Raw genomic sequence first — 12,790 nt, 5'->3', positions numbered from 1 at the left:
TGTGTATGTGGAAGGGTCCTATGGAGTAAAACCCCAAACCTGATGAAAAACACACAGAATTCTGGTGACAGGAAGAAGAGCTAAAGGATGGGGACCCTCTAGTGACTCCAAAGGACTCAGACATGGAGCTGTGGGGATGGAAACTTCCAACTTCACACACTTCTGCTTTCTCTCCCTTAAAAAAAAAAAAAAAAAAAATGAACATGTTTTTTTTTTGTTTTTTTAAGGATATGATTTTTGGCAGTTTCCGTTGAATTCAGTGCCAGGGGTTTGAGGGGTACAGGGTTGGTAAGTCCTTCCAAATAGGTGACTTCAACTCTGGAGAGCAGGCATACATGCATTCATTCGTTCATTCAACAAAGTTCCCACCATCTAATCAGACTCTAGCTACCCCAGTTCTCAGCAGTAAAAAGGCATCCATCCATTCATTCATTCATTCATGCCACAGATATTTATTGTGTCTGCTGTGAATCTTGGGGCCTAGAACCATTGGCTTGAGGCTAAGCTGGGGGTAGACAGCCCGGGGCAGGGCAAAGCCATGTGGCACTGCCTACCATTTGCTGTCCACTCTGCCTCCAATGTTCCTGGTTCCTTCCCCCCATAGTGTCACCTGTGGTCACAGAAGACCACCTCTCAGCCCCAAGCCGGCAGGCACCCAAGATGGGAATTATGGCCTCTACAAGAGACACTAACATGAAGCTGGTTACTGCCTTTTCAGCAAACATAATTCCATTTTATTAGAAAATTAAAGGATAGGACCAGCTTGCCAAAAGCCAAAAGAGCTAAATAAAATGTGCTTTCCAAAGATATATAGTGTCCGATAAAAGATTTGCTTGTCTCCCTCCTTTTCCAGCATCATCCCCCCCTCAACTAGGCTTTCCTCCTTTCATGCCTCTTCCACTGGCACCAAAGCAATGGTCATGAGCTTAGCCAAGGTGGCAGGGACAGCACCCCAAATGCAGGGAGCATGCCTTTGTTTCCCTGAACAGGATAGGAACCTCTGCACTGGGCCCCACTACCTTAGTTTAAGCCTTTTTAGAATTACTTCAGGGATTCTCTTGCTTTCCTGAGATGTAAAGGCTGCCCGTGGCCTCCGCTAAGCTGAGGGTGTCATGAGGGAAAGGCGAGAACAATAAAGGATTGGGCTCTTGAGAAACAAGCTCATCCATCTGGAGACCCAGGAGCAGGCGGGTGCAGGGAGCAGTGGAGGGAGGTGGGCAGGGCAGAGCGCCGAGGAGAGGACAAGTCCCTCACTGCCACACAAAAAGCAACTATTCAAAACCACCCAGGGAGTTCTCTCTTATTGAAAAGTCCTTGATTCTTCCCTTTTCTGCCACAGAACTCACGAACAAGGGCCCTGTCTTATTAATGGGGTGATGGAGGGGCCCAGGAGGGAGGGTCCTCCTACACAGGAAGGTGGCCGAGCTGGTAACTAAGGTAACTCCAGAATCGGATTTTCTTTCACTAATCTCTTTTTCTCTTTCCTTTTCTCTTTTTTCTCTGCTGGTCAGATGCTACCTTCCTGGCTTAGAGGGGACCTCAGAGGGTAGGGAGGAGGGCGGAGTGACATGTGAGTGTATGCATGAGTACATATGTATGCTGAATACTGAAATGGTGACCATGCTCTTGACGCCTAATGGGGGTGGGGTGTCTCATCTCAGGTACGTTTGTCCCTGCCCTCTCCCCGCAAGGCCCCACCCCACCTCCCCTCTCCCTGTTCAAGGGCAGATCCATTCCCTTCACTCTTTCTTTGAGTAACAAAAGCTGAAATGGAGTTCTTTCACCTGCTCTCATTGAAGCCTCTGCTTTGGCATGTCTAGCAGAGGCAGCTTTGTTCTGGGGAAAACCCAGATGGGAGTCTGTTCCGGGGCCTGCAGGGGTGGGTGACTGGGTAGGGGTCAGAAATAAATACAAAAATAGCATTGTCCCACAGGTCCTTGCTGCCTGGGAGCCATGGTCCAGGGCGGCACAGCCAAAGGGCTGATCCTGTGAAGACACCAGTTCGAGTTCCCTCTGGGTCACTGCTGGTGGCCACATGGCCTTTGGCAAACTCTTTCACTCTCTTGCCTTATGGGACAACTCATAGAAAGTCCCTGGCACAAAGTCAGGTCTCTCTCCCACCTGGCTGGCCATCTCCAGGGCTGAGAGGAGGCATACTTTTTCCCTTAGGGTGAATGGGAACAGGAAGGATGGTGACCCCAATTCTCCAGGGGTGGCTGTGTGGGGCTCAGCCTTTGGGAGGTGTTTCAGAGACAGTAGGAACATCGATAGTCCTTGGGACCTAGGGTTTCTTGGAATGGAGGAGGAGCTGGGGAAACCTGGCCAGGGTCCTCCCCAAAGGGAGGCCGTAGGAACAGCTTGAGGCAGGCAGAAGCCCTGGCCCAGGACTCCAAAGTGTCTCCACAGCTCCTTTCCCCCAAATGTAGAGGTCTTGAAAGGTCTCCCAGGCCTCTGTGTGGACACGAAGCCCAAAGCCTGGCACTTGTAAGTCAGCCATCTCCATGTCTTCTGGGTACTGAGGTCTAGATCTCTGGCTGTCCCCTTTATAAGGGATGCAGCCTGGCCTTGATTCCTAGGGTGAGGGGTGGCAGAAGGGGTGGCCCTCTTCCTCCCTCCCAGGAGGGAGAGCGAGTCTTCTGCACCAGTAAGGTCAGTCATGTCAGCTAAGCCAGCTGTGTGTATGGAGGAGGGCTGCCCCCTGTTTGAGCCCAAGGTGACAAGGTTAGCTTAGCAGTGACCAGCGGGCTGGGCTGGCACCTGGGATCCACCCCAGGTGGCCTCTGGGGCCCAACTCCCACTACAGGAAGGACTAGGCCCAGCTCAGGGTGGGTAGTGGCTTAAAGCCTCAAAATACTCAAGCAGTAGGAATGAGAAAGCTAGTGGGAACAGCTGGAGGTCAGGGGAGGAAGCAGGTGTTGGGACTATCTGGAGCTCAGACAGCAGAGCTGCCTCCAGCTCTGCAGGCAAAAGGGGTCACAGCCCAGGCAAGCGATGGTGTTCCCAAGCTGGGTTGAATTCAGGCTCCATGGCCACAGGCCCCAACACCTCGATGCTAAATTCTCTCTCTGCATCACATCCCTCCCCATCGCCCTGTGTTTGTCCTCCTCCTCTCCCTCTAAGCAAATGGACTGCAAATGGGATGGTACATATTCATTTGCACCCGCCTTCTTTGCTTCCTCAGTTCCTGGGGTCGACTTGTCCTTTCTCATCCAGCAATCTCTGTCCCCTTCCCCTTTGGAGGGCAGCAGCAGCCCATCCCCCTACCAAAGACCTGCTGTGAGTTCTTAGGAGCCAGGGGCCAGGCAAGCTGCTGCACTCAGGCCTTGCTGAGAAGGGCTCTCATCTTAATGGTTTTTCCAGAAAGCACTTAATGGGTGTGTGACTGCTCAGTGTGTGCTAGTGTACCTAAAGGAGGAAGCCACCTCCCCATCTCCCCCCAACCTCTTCCTCACTCTAAATAACCTCAGTGTCCCTTGTCACAAAATCTGCCCATCCTGGGGGTGGAAGAGCCCCTAGGCAGGGAGCTCCCCAAGCAATTTCTCAGTATCAGAGAAACACCACCTCAGTAATAACACTGAAAACAGATGCTGCCATCTCTCAAGCTCCTGAAATGTTTGGGGTACTGGGCTGGGACTACTCAAGTCTGGGCACGTTTAATAACAACAACAACAGTGAGGACAGCCCAAGCTGGCAGCGCTAAGCACTCTGCAGGTATTTTAGCCCTAAAAATTCCCACCAAAGCTGACCACAGATCCCATTTCCCAGATTGGGAAGACTGAGACCTCATGGGGCCCACAAGCAGGCTGTCTGGCCCCCTGCAAATACCAGGAGCTAGGGGGTAATCACAGTTAATCCCTTGTGAGAGGACCTGGGCTTGACTAAGTCTGGACAAATGTGGGTAGAAGCTGGCAGCCTTGCCATTTTGCCCCAACATCTCAGTTGCCTGTAAGAAACTCAAGGAAGGGAGGCCCTTGGCCCATCTAGAGCCCAGTTTCTCCGTTTCCTGCTAGCCCTTGGAGTCCTCTGCCCCAGCAGACAGTCCCAAGGCCCTGAGAGGACCACCCAAGTGGACGGGGAGAGAGAGGGAGGTGTGTGTGTGTGTGTGTGTGTGTGTGTGTGTGTGTGTGTGTGTGTTGACCCAGCTCCCGGCCCAGCCTGACCGCAGCTGGGAAAACAGGCTCCTCAGCTTGGCCCACCCCCACTCGGCCCGGACAGCCACCTCACCCAGGCCTGAACCAGGAACTGGGCCTGCAGCCATCGCCTGCTCTGCCTGACTCACAGCCCCCAAGACTACCCCCTCAGATCCCTACCAGATCTGGGAGGGGGCAGTGGTTCTCTTGGTAGCCCATGCCCTCATGCTACCCTAGCTCAGAAGCCCCTAACGCTGGCTGCCCCCAATTCCATGCCTGCCTCAAGCCAGCCCCTCTCTTCCTCTAAACCTAAGCCTCAAACTCTCAGGGGCGGGAAATGGTTCAGGCTTTGAACTTCAGTTTGCAACAACCATCCCGAACCAAAGCCCACCCTTGACCCTTTCTCCATGAGCTGCAGCCCTACACCCCATGCCCATCACCAGCGTTTGGGGCACAAAGCCTGACACTGCCTCACTCCTTCTGGGAGCAGTGGAGGGGTCTCCCCACCCTCCCCCAGACTGGCCAGGTACAGGGTCTCATAGTTCTGAGGCAGGATCACCGAGGTCAAAATTTTAATTAAGGAAGAGAAATAATTATTCCAGGGCTCATGGCTGGCTCAAGTAATGACAGGCCTCAATATTTACTTCCCTGGAGTGGGGAGATGTGGCCCAACGCCCTCACTCGTCAGCCTGGGCTGAAGGAGGGACCCAGGCCTTTGCCCACTTTCAGCCTTATACCCAGCTCCCATCCTTCTGCTAAAACAAGGCCAACTTCAGTGCTGCTCTAAGGTAGGGGGTATACTGGTGGGCTCAAAAAAGGGTTGAGGCTTCTGGCAGAAGGGGCTGGGGGAATAAGCCTCAGATGGCTCAAAGATACTGAATTAAACTATTCAGTCATTGAAGTGAGCCTAAAGGCTACCAGGGTAGGGACCCTAAGAATAGGACTGAGAGGGCTCTGGCCTCCCTCAGGCGGGATTCCAGCACAGGCCTGTGGGAGGGGGTAGCTCTGGAAAGATCCCCAGAAGGCATGCTCTGCCACACCCCTCTGGGCCTGAGGCCCATCTCCTGCAAAACAAGGGTCATAAGTAGGGGGCACTCTTGGGCCCCTGTGGGATCCTCTCCCATCTATGTAAGAAGTCTTCAAACAGCCAGTTTTAGCTATGTCCCCCTCATCTCCAAAAAATCCCATCTCCAGAACTATCCCATCTTCCGTCCAAAAATGCCCCTTCTCTGAGAATGATCTATTATTTCCTTTCTAGAAATGCTTCATTTTAATCCAGAAATTCTTGGCTCCAGAATGTTGCAGCTCTAGAAATGCTCCATCTTATCTCCATAACTAATCCCCTTTCATCTTCAAATATAATCCATCTCTAGAAATGTCAGTGTTCTCTATAAAGGCTCCATCTTAGCTCCAAGAATGTTCTACTTCCAGAAATATCACACCCCATCTCCAGAGATGTTCCATTTCAACTCCAAAAATATCTCAAATCCAGAAGTGCCCTATTTTATTTCCAGAAATACTCCAGCATCCACTTTAAAAACCACTCTACTTCTAGATATACTACAGTTTATCTCTAGAAATTGTCCATTTCCAGAAATGTTTCATCTCTAACAATATTTAGAATCAAGAAAGGCCTCATCTTTACTCCAAAAAAGACCAATTTCACTTTCAGCAATGCCCCTCTTCCATACATGTTTTTCATCTTGTCTCTAGGAACATCCTTATCTTGTCTCCAGAAATACCATTTCTTATTTCTAAAAATATTCCATCTCTGGAACTGTTCTAGCTCATATCTGGAAATGCCCATGGTATCTCCAGAAAGGTATACTGTGTGGCCCAGATGCAGAAGAAAACTCAGAAACCCACTTCCTTCAGGATCTCCTAGGGAGAGGTTGAGAAGTGACTGGGCAGCCTCCTCTTCCTTCTCCCTTGTCCCTGTGGTTCTGGGGACCTCTCGGCAACCTGCTAGGCCCACTCTTATAGAAAGAACAGGGATGAAGTCAAGAGCTGTGCTGTTCCTGGAAAGGGGAAGCATGGATAGTCAGGGTTTAAGGTAACTGGGAGCCTGTCTGACCTGGAGGCAGGGGTGGTGAGAGGGACCTGGGTTGGGAAGGAATGGGCCAGAAAGGACTGAGTGGGGACTCAACGGGGCCTTGAGAGAGCCACCTCCGACACCCTTAACACCAACACATCCACCAGCCCAAGTGCATACACTCCTGTTTGGTCAATACCTAACACAGTGCCCAGGAACACCCACTCTCACTGCTCCTCCCACCCCTCAGAGCCATCCACAACACTCACAACATGGAAATCCACACTCAACACCTGCAGCCCTACATGTGTGTACAGTACACAAAAATGTACCCACACAACACAGACACACATATAGGTCAAACATCACACACACTGTGACACACACTATCATCCTTGCCCACATTCCCTGGGTCTCTCTAGGCCAGGTTCTGGGGCCACCAAAGGGGAGAAGCCCTCCGTCAGGCTCCCCAGCCAGCCTAGGCTGGCAATGCGGGGCAGCCTCAGTAGCTGCTGTGTGTCAGCTGGGGAAATTCAGGGCTCCAGGACTTTGGCTTAGAAGGGACCAAAAAGGAGAGGAAGGTGCTCATTTGGCATTTGCTTGCACACCTACTAAGATGGGCCACTCCTCTTCTGGTGGAACTGAAGCCTTGCAATGTCATCTCTGTCCACGTAGCCAGGCACTGCTCTCTGAAGAAGTCGCAAAGTCACATCCTGCTGAGATTACATGTGGAGATCTCTTTGTCTCTTGACAGGAAGGAGAGGTGACAGGGACAGCTGCTCTGTAGGAAGGAGGCCTGGAGGTAGCTGAGTGGAGGGTGGGCAGTACCAACATGCGTGCGCATGCACACAGATGTGCCCTGTGTGTGTCTGAGGAGGACCTCAGGTGCAGACACACAGGCAGGCAGGTAATATACTTCCATGTCCTGAACCCACACACAGGGACGGAAGAGGCCTGCATCAGGTTTGTCCCTGATCCTCAGTGGATAGAAATTCTCAGAGCCTCTAGGTAGGTGGGAGGGGAAAAGGGCTCTAAATTCACAATCTCCATTCCCAGTTAGCTCTGGTCTGCTCCCATAGGAGGACAGTCATCACTTATTAATCCTTCCATTTTAGAATCAGCCTCAATTAACTGGAACCTCAAGCCCATTTTGATCCTTTGGGGCCAAGGACAAATGTGAACAGACCTTGAACATGCCCTTCAATTTGCCCTCAGTTTGGGTTCCTTTGTTTGCCACCCCACAACTGGCCAGCTCTTGCCTAGAAATAGGGCTTCCACATCTGTCCCCTACCCACTCCTGCTCTCAATCCCTCTCGTTTCTGGAGACGCTTTTTCTCTCTACAGAAACCTCTCACCTCCCTCCTCTAGGAACTGAGATCCTCACTCAAAAATGTGAGGGGAAAAAGTGAAATAGTCAAACATGATTCTGAATGAACACATGGTCATGGGGTCCAGGCCAGGAAAGAGCTAGGGGCCAGGCTTTGGCATGAGGTGGCTAGAGGGGCTCCCAGGTCTCCTAGCTCCCGGGAACAGCTGAGCTTTCTGGAGAAGCATCTGCATTGGTATTCTCTGTCCCTCACAACCCAAATTACACTGGCTCTCCTGGGACCCTTTTATCGAACGTTGTCGCTTCAGCAAAAGGTTATGTACGAGAACGTCGAAATCCCTCTCGCATATTAACTAAAAGCATTTTTTAAAATGCACAAGAAAAAGCAGTTCGCTTAAGAGCCAATTTTTATGGTAGCTCAGATCAGAATGAGCACTGGACTGGGAGTCAAGAATAGGGCCCCTTGTTGGAGTTCTGGCCTTGCTGGGCCCCAGAGCATGCCACATTACCTCTCTGTCTCGCACTTTTCTCATCTACTAAAAGTGGAATAAAAGTCCCCACAATGACACTCTATCAGGGATGCTGTGAGGGGCATATGAATGACTGGATCATGGTATAGAACCAGCAGAGTCCAACCAGTGTTAGTGTTCAGGCTTTGCCAAGCACATTTTAACAGGCAAGGAGAACTGGGTATTACTCCGCAAGCACTCTAAGCCCTTTCATACCTCCTTACCTTTCCCCAGGCAGTCAGTCCCCGACCTGGTGCATACTTTCCTTTTTTTTTTTCCTGGAGAATTTTTTAAAAACACCTTAAAGACCTACTTTGAAATCAGTTCCTCAGTTCTGAAATTTTATAGATAAGGTTCAAAGATATGACCAGTTTAAGCCAAGGTGCCAGGATGGGAACCCAGGTGTAAACCCAGGTCTAAGCAGGGGGCACACTCGACAGAGTAGGGACTGCATAGAACCAGTGGAAGGTGTCAGCCCTGTTCTAGCTGTCTGCAGTGCCCTGTTGGCATGTAGGGCCACCTATTGCAACCTGCCAGTTTAAGAAAAACAAAAAGTAGGATTTTTATGTGAAGTCTGATGTTATTTTTAAGACCCTGTGCTGGCCAAACTGTGTCTATATGAGGGTGTTGTCAGTGAACAACCTCTGGCCTGATTCAGGCCCAAATCTCTCATGCTTTCCTCCGAGGACAGAGGTCTACTCAGAGAAGGGTAGCTCTGAATGCGAAGGAGGGGGAATGCAGGCAGGGGCAAAAGCTGGGCAGTAGAACTGCAAAAAAAAGTGTGTTTTAATTGGCAAGGAAATTGCCAAGCAGTGGTGGTGGCCTCTTTGGGTCTCAGTGTGCTCTTGTCAAATGGAGACAATAACAGAGTCCACCTCTGCTGTGTGTGGAGAAAGGAAGAGTTGACCAAAGCCCCTCACTTGAGAACAGGCTCAGAAGATACCAGCAGCATAAAGAGGGAAGCGGGAGAAGGGGAGGAAGAAGCAGGAATTCTCCAAGTTAGTTCCCTCCACTTGGCAAATCCCACTGTTGGGACTATAGGAACCCCAAGATAATCCAAACCCTATACTAATGAGGAAGTATGCAGAAAGGGGCCGCTCTTGCCTCAAATCATCCAGCAGGAGAGTAAATAAAGAACAGTGTCAGCTGGAGGCCCTGCGGAGCCTGCACCCTCTAGTTTCCACAGGGTGACCCATGATCCCAGCTTTGCCGCCTCCTCCCCCCAAGTCAAAAGACCCCAAACACAAGAAGTGTTCTGAGGAGAGTGAGAAAGTCCACCCCACCTGGGACTTCACCTCCCTTGGAGTTAAGCTGTACGGACCGGCCCCTCCACAAATACCCAGCACAAAGGGCAATGCTGGCACATGGCCCTGGGTTCATCCCTGGCCGAGCTTCTTACTATAGCCCACAGGACCTTGAACCAGAGTTGTCTGACTTCTCCAAGCTTCAGTTTCTTCATCTGTAAAATGGGGATGGCAGGAATCTTCCCTAGCAGGGAGGGATTGAAGACTGGAAATAACAAAGTGCTCAGGGCCTAGTACCAGGGGCCTTGCCAAGATGATCTGAACAGTAGGATTCCAGATATCATTTCTTTCCACCCCCACTTCTGCACCAGGCTACCTCACTCCCAGTGCTCCTCTTCCGGCCCTCTCCAGGGCTTGGGTGCATTTCTCCCTCTCCGCCAAGCCTTCTTTTAGGGAATGACAATCTGCTGGGATTTAATTACTGGTCTCAGAGGACCACCACCTCATTCCCTAGCCAAGACTTAATAATCCCTCCCAGGGCTCAGTATCAGGCTGCAAGGTTGGGCCAGGTCCCTGCTTCCCTCTGGAGCTATGTCCCAGGTCCACATGATAGCTGGACAGCTTGGTAGAAAAGGAGGCCACAAGGGAGGAATGCAAGGAGGAAGAAGCTCTTGTCTAGTTTAGGACCCACCGGTTAGAATCAGAGAATTCAAGAGTTCTGAAGTCAGGAAATTTCTGAAACAAGAGAAATCAAGAATTTTGATGGAGGAAACTGCGGCCCTACAAAGAACTGGAACACATGGGGGTCATGCAACCCTACCCAGGTCCTCGTCTGATTCTCCCCAGCTTCTCTCCTCATTGGCCCCATGAATCCCCACCTCCAAGTCTTTGCTCCAGCCACAATCTTCATGGAGCACCCTTCTTTTCCCAGTGCCTTCACAGTAAATCTTTTCACAGCAGTCAAGACCCCAGACTTCTCTCAGCCTTCACTCCTGCCTCTGACTCCCGCACTCCCACCTACCATCTGACCTTCTAGAACTCTCCTGGCTCTTTCACACCTCCAGGCCTTTGAACATTTTATATAGTGCTGCCTCCTACAGTCAAATGTTTCCCCCTTCCAGACTTAGGGCTCAAGTCCCCTTCTCTGGGAGGCCCACACTGACTGGGCAGAGCCCAGATGTGCCTCCTCTGGGTCAGACCCACAAGGCTGCCAGCAAATGTATACTGAACACTGAACTAAGAAATGAAAGAAAGGAAACTCGACCTGTCAACCAGGTACCCATTAGATGCCTCCTGACAACCTGCCCTGCTGCACCCCGTCAATGGAAACAACTGTGGAAACTCCATCATCACGTAGGACTGGATCAGGCCTCTGTGAGCCATGAAGGCAGGGTCAGGCTGACCCGTTCCAGTTGGGTGCCGGCACCCCTGTGTGAGCTCTTTTCCCATACCCTCACCTCTAAAATGGCTAAACAAGGGCCAGAGTAGGTGTGGGACATACATGAATTTGGCACCATGCAGTTCTCAGGGAATGCAGGTGGAGATTCAAGGCCAGACATAGGGGGAGATTATAGTGACCCCTGAGTAACAGCTATTAAGCCTGGAAGCTGCAAACTGGTGGGCCAGGGTCTGAATCTAGCCATAGGTGGGTTGCTGTATTAGGGGACAACATATACAAACGGGATGTCATGAAAACATCTGAATCCTGGTTCCTGAGAAGTTCGCTGATGGATATCCAATTTGCCACCCTGGCAGAGCTGATCTGCCATACCCCAGGAAAGCCAGGAAACCCCTACACCCTCGTTAGCATTGCCTGTTGGCCCTGTAGGGCCTAGAGGTTGGTGGCCCCTGTGTTATGCAAACATGAGTTCATCTTCTGATCACTCCTCCAAGGTAACATGTTTACATTTTAAGCAGGGTCTCCAATGCTTTGACCCCTCACAGTGAGGAAAGGAGGCATTTCAGACCTGGAAAAGGCAAGGAAATATTTTGCAAGAAGGCAGATACCATATGGCTCAAGGAACTCTTGGGAGGCAGTGCCCTGCAGGGATACCTGGGGCAGATAGGGTCTCTCTGCTTCAGTGCAAAAAGCTTTTTGTGGGATGAGCCAACATCTGCCAGCCTCTCGCCAAATTCCGCTCTTGAGAATGTTTGGATGTTAACTTTTCTGCCCCTTCTAATTCCTCTTAACACTATTTCTATACCCAAAACTTTACCTTTGGTCAAGTTCCCCCTAAGAATGTGTGACCCGGTCCAGGAGAAACATCCCCTCCCTTTTCCCAGACACTCTACCTTTGATAATGTGGGGGATGGAGCATCCAATGAACTTCTTTTACGGGGCATCCAATGAACTTCTTAGCCCTCTGGATGCTCCTACTGAGATGTCAACCCTAGACTGTCTCCTAGAAAGCACAGAATGAATAACAATGTGTCTCCCTCCACAGAAGCCTGCAAACCCAAGGCACCTGCCATGGTAACACATAGGTGCTCTGAAAGGACAGAAGCAGAGATGTACACTTAATGAGCCCCTCGGTGCATCCAGATGCTGCCAGGCACTTGAACAAACTTGACCTGGTTTTCCTTACTTTCCAACAGTCATATCAAGAAAAAGCTATGATCTCCACTGCACAAAGAAGAAACAGGCTCAAAGAAGTGGGAAAAGCCTTTGCTCATGGCCAGAGCTCTAATGTGCTTCTGGATGTGACTGACCTCTAGCCGGGTCTCCTCTCAGAGAAACCAGGCCTGGGCACAGAGTGATAGGGAAGGGATAGGGTAGCAGGCCACCAATCTCCACAAACCCTGAAGTGAACATGCTCACCTGAACACCTATACACTCTGAACTACACCACCACTTAGTTCCAGGGTACAGATAAAGGGCCACCTGGTTAATTATCATTATGACTACTTTTGCTAACACTACGGTCCTTCCAGGGCTGTCCGGGGGCATGAAATAACTAGGCAAGGCAGAGCATAACCAGACCCAGACTTTTTCCAGAAAAATCTTGGGGCACATACCCAGGAGTGTGGGTATGCAGTGGCTGGCAGGCTCCAAGGGGCACCTGTGGCTGGTCTGCTACAGAATCATCAGCCACCTTTGGGGAGAGTGGAAAGAAGTGGGAGCAGGCCCTACCCAGGCTGGCAAAGGTGACAAGTCAGACCAGAGCTGCATTAGGCCAGCAAGTCATCAGGCTCCCCACACAAATGGACATTACAGATATACATCCTGGCCAATCTGGACCTCAGAAAGAAACAATCTCAGGGGTGCCATAGAGAATCAGAAGGCCTATCCTTGATGCCCCAGTTTCCCAAGGGTCCTGCAGTGTGAGGACCCCTCGTCATGAGTCTAGAAGCAGCTGGGAGCCAGAAAGGGGGTCTGTGCTTTGGGGTCAGAGGGCTGAGTCCAGCCTGGGGTCCCCAACTTCTGGCCCTTTGATCTTAAGCATGTTGCTTCTCTGTAAAACTAGAACCAGAAATGTTGACTTGCAGGATCTGTGCAAACAATAGACCCAGTGCCTAGCACATGAGTGGGAATCCATAGGGTCTGATGG

The 12,790-nt window shown here is 50.9% G+C and overlaps 1 protein-coding gene across 5 annotated transcripts in view; it reads right to left on the bottom strand.

Moving 5' to 3' along the window:
- RAI1 (retinoic acid induced 1) overlaps positions 1–12,790 on the bottom strand; it is a 116,968-nt gene that overhangs the window by 59,773 nt on the left and 44,405 nt on the right. The window contains exon 3 of one of the 5 annotated variants that reach the window (XM_036223436.1): positions 6,771–11,644. The exons of the other annotated variants lie outside the window; for them this stretch is intronic. The gene's annotated coding sequence lies outside the window, so the exon portion shown is untranslated. The remainder of the gene's footprint in view (positions 1–6,770; positions 11,645–12,790) is intronic. 5 annotated transcript variants of the gene reach the window in all.

This window comes from Rousettus aegyptiacus, unplaced genomic scaffold, assembly GCF_014176215.1.
Source record: "Rousettus aegyptiacus isolate mRouAeg1 unplaced genomic scaffold, mRouAeg1.p scaffold_m13_p_6, whole genome shotgun sequence".
Taxonomy (NCBI): Eukaryota; Metazoa; Chordata; class Mammalia; order Chiroptera; family Pteropodidae; genus Rousettus; species Rousettus aegyptiacus.
This window is presented reverse-complemented; position numbering and strand designations above follow the sequence as displayed.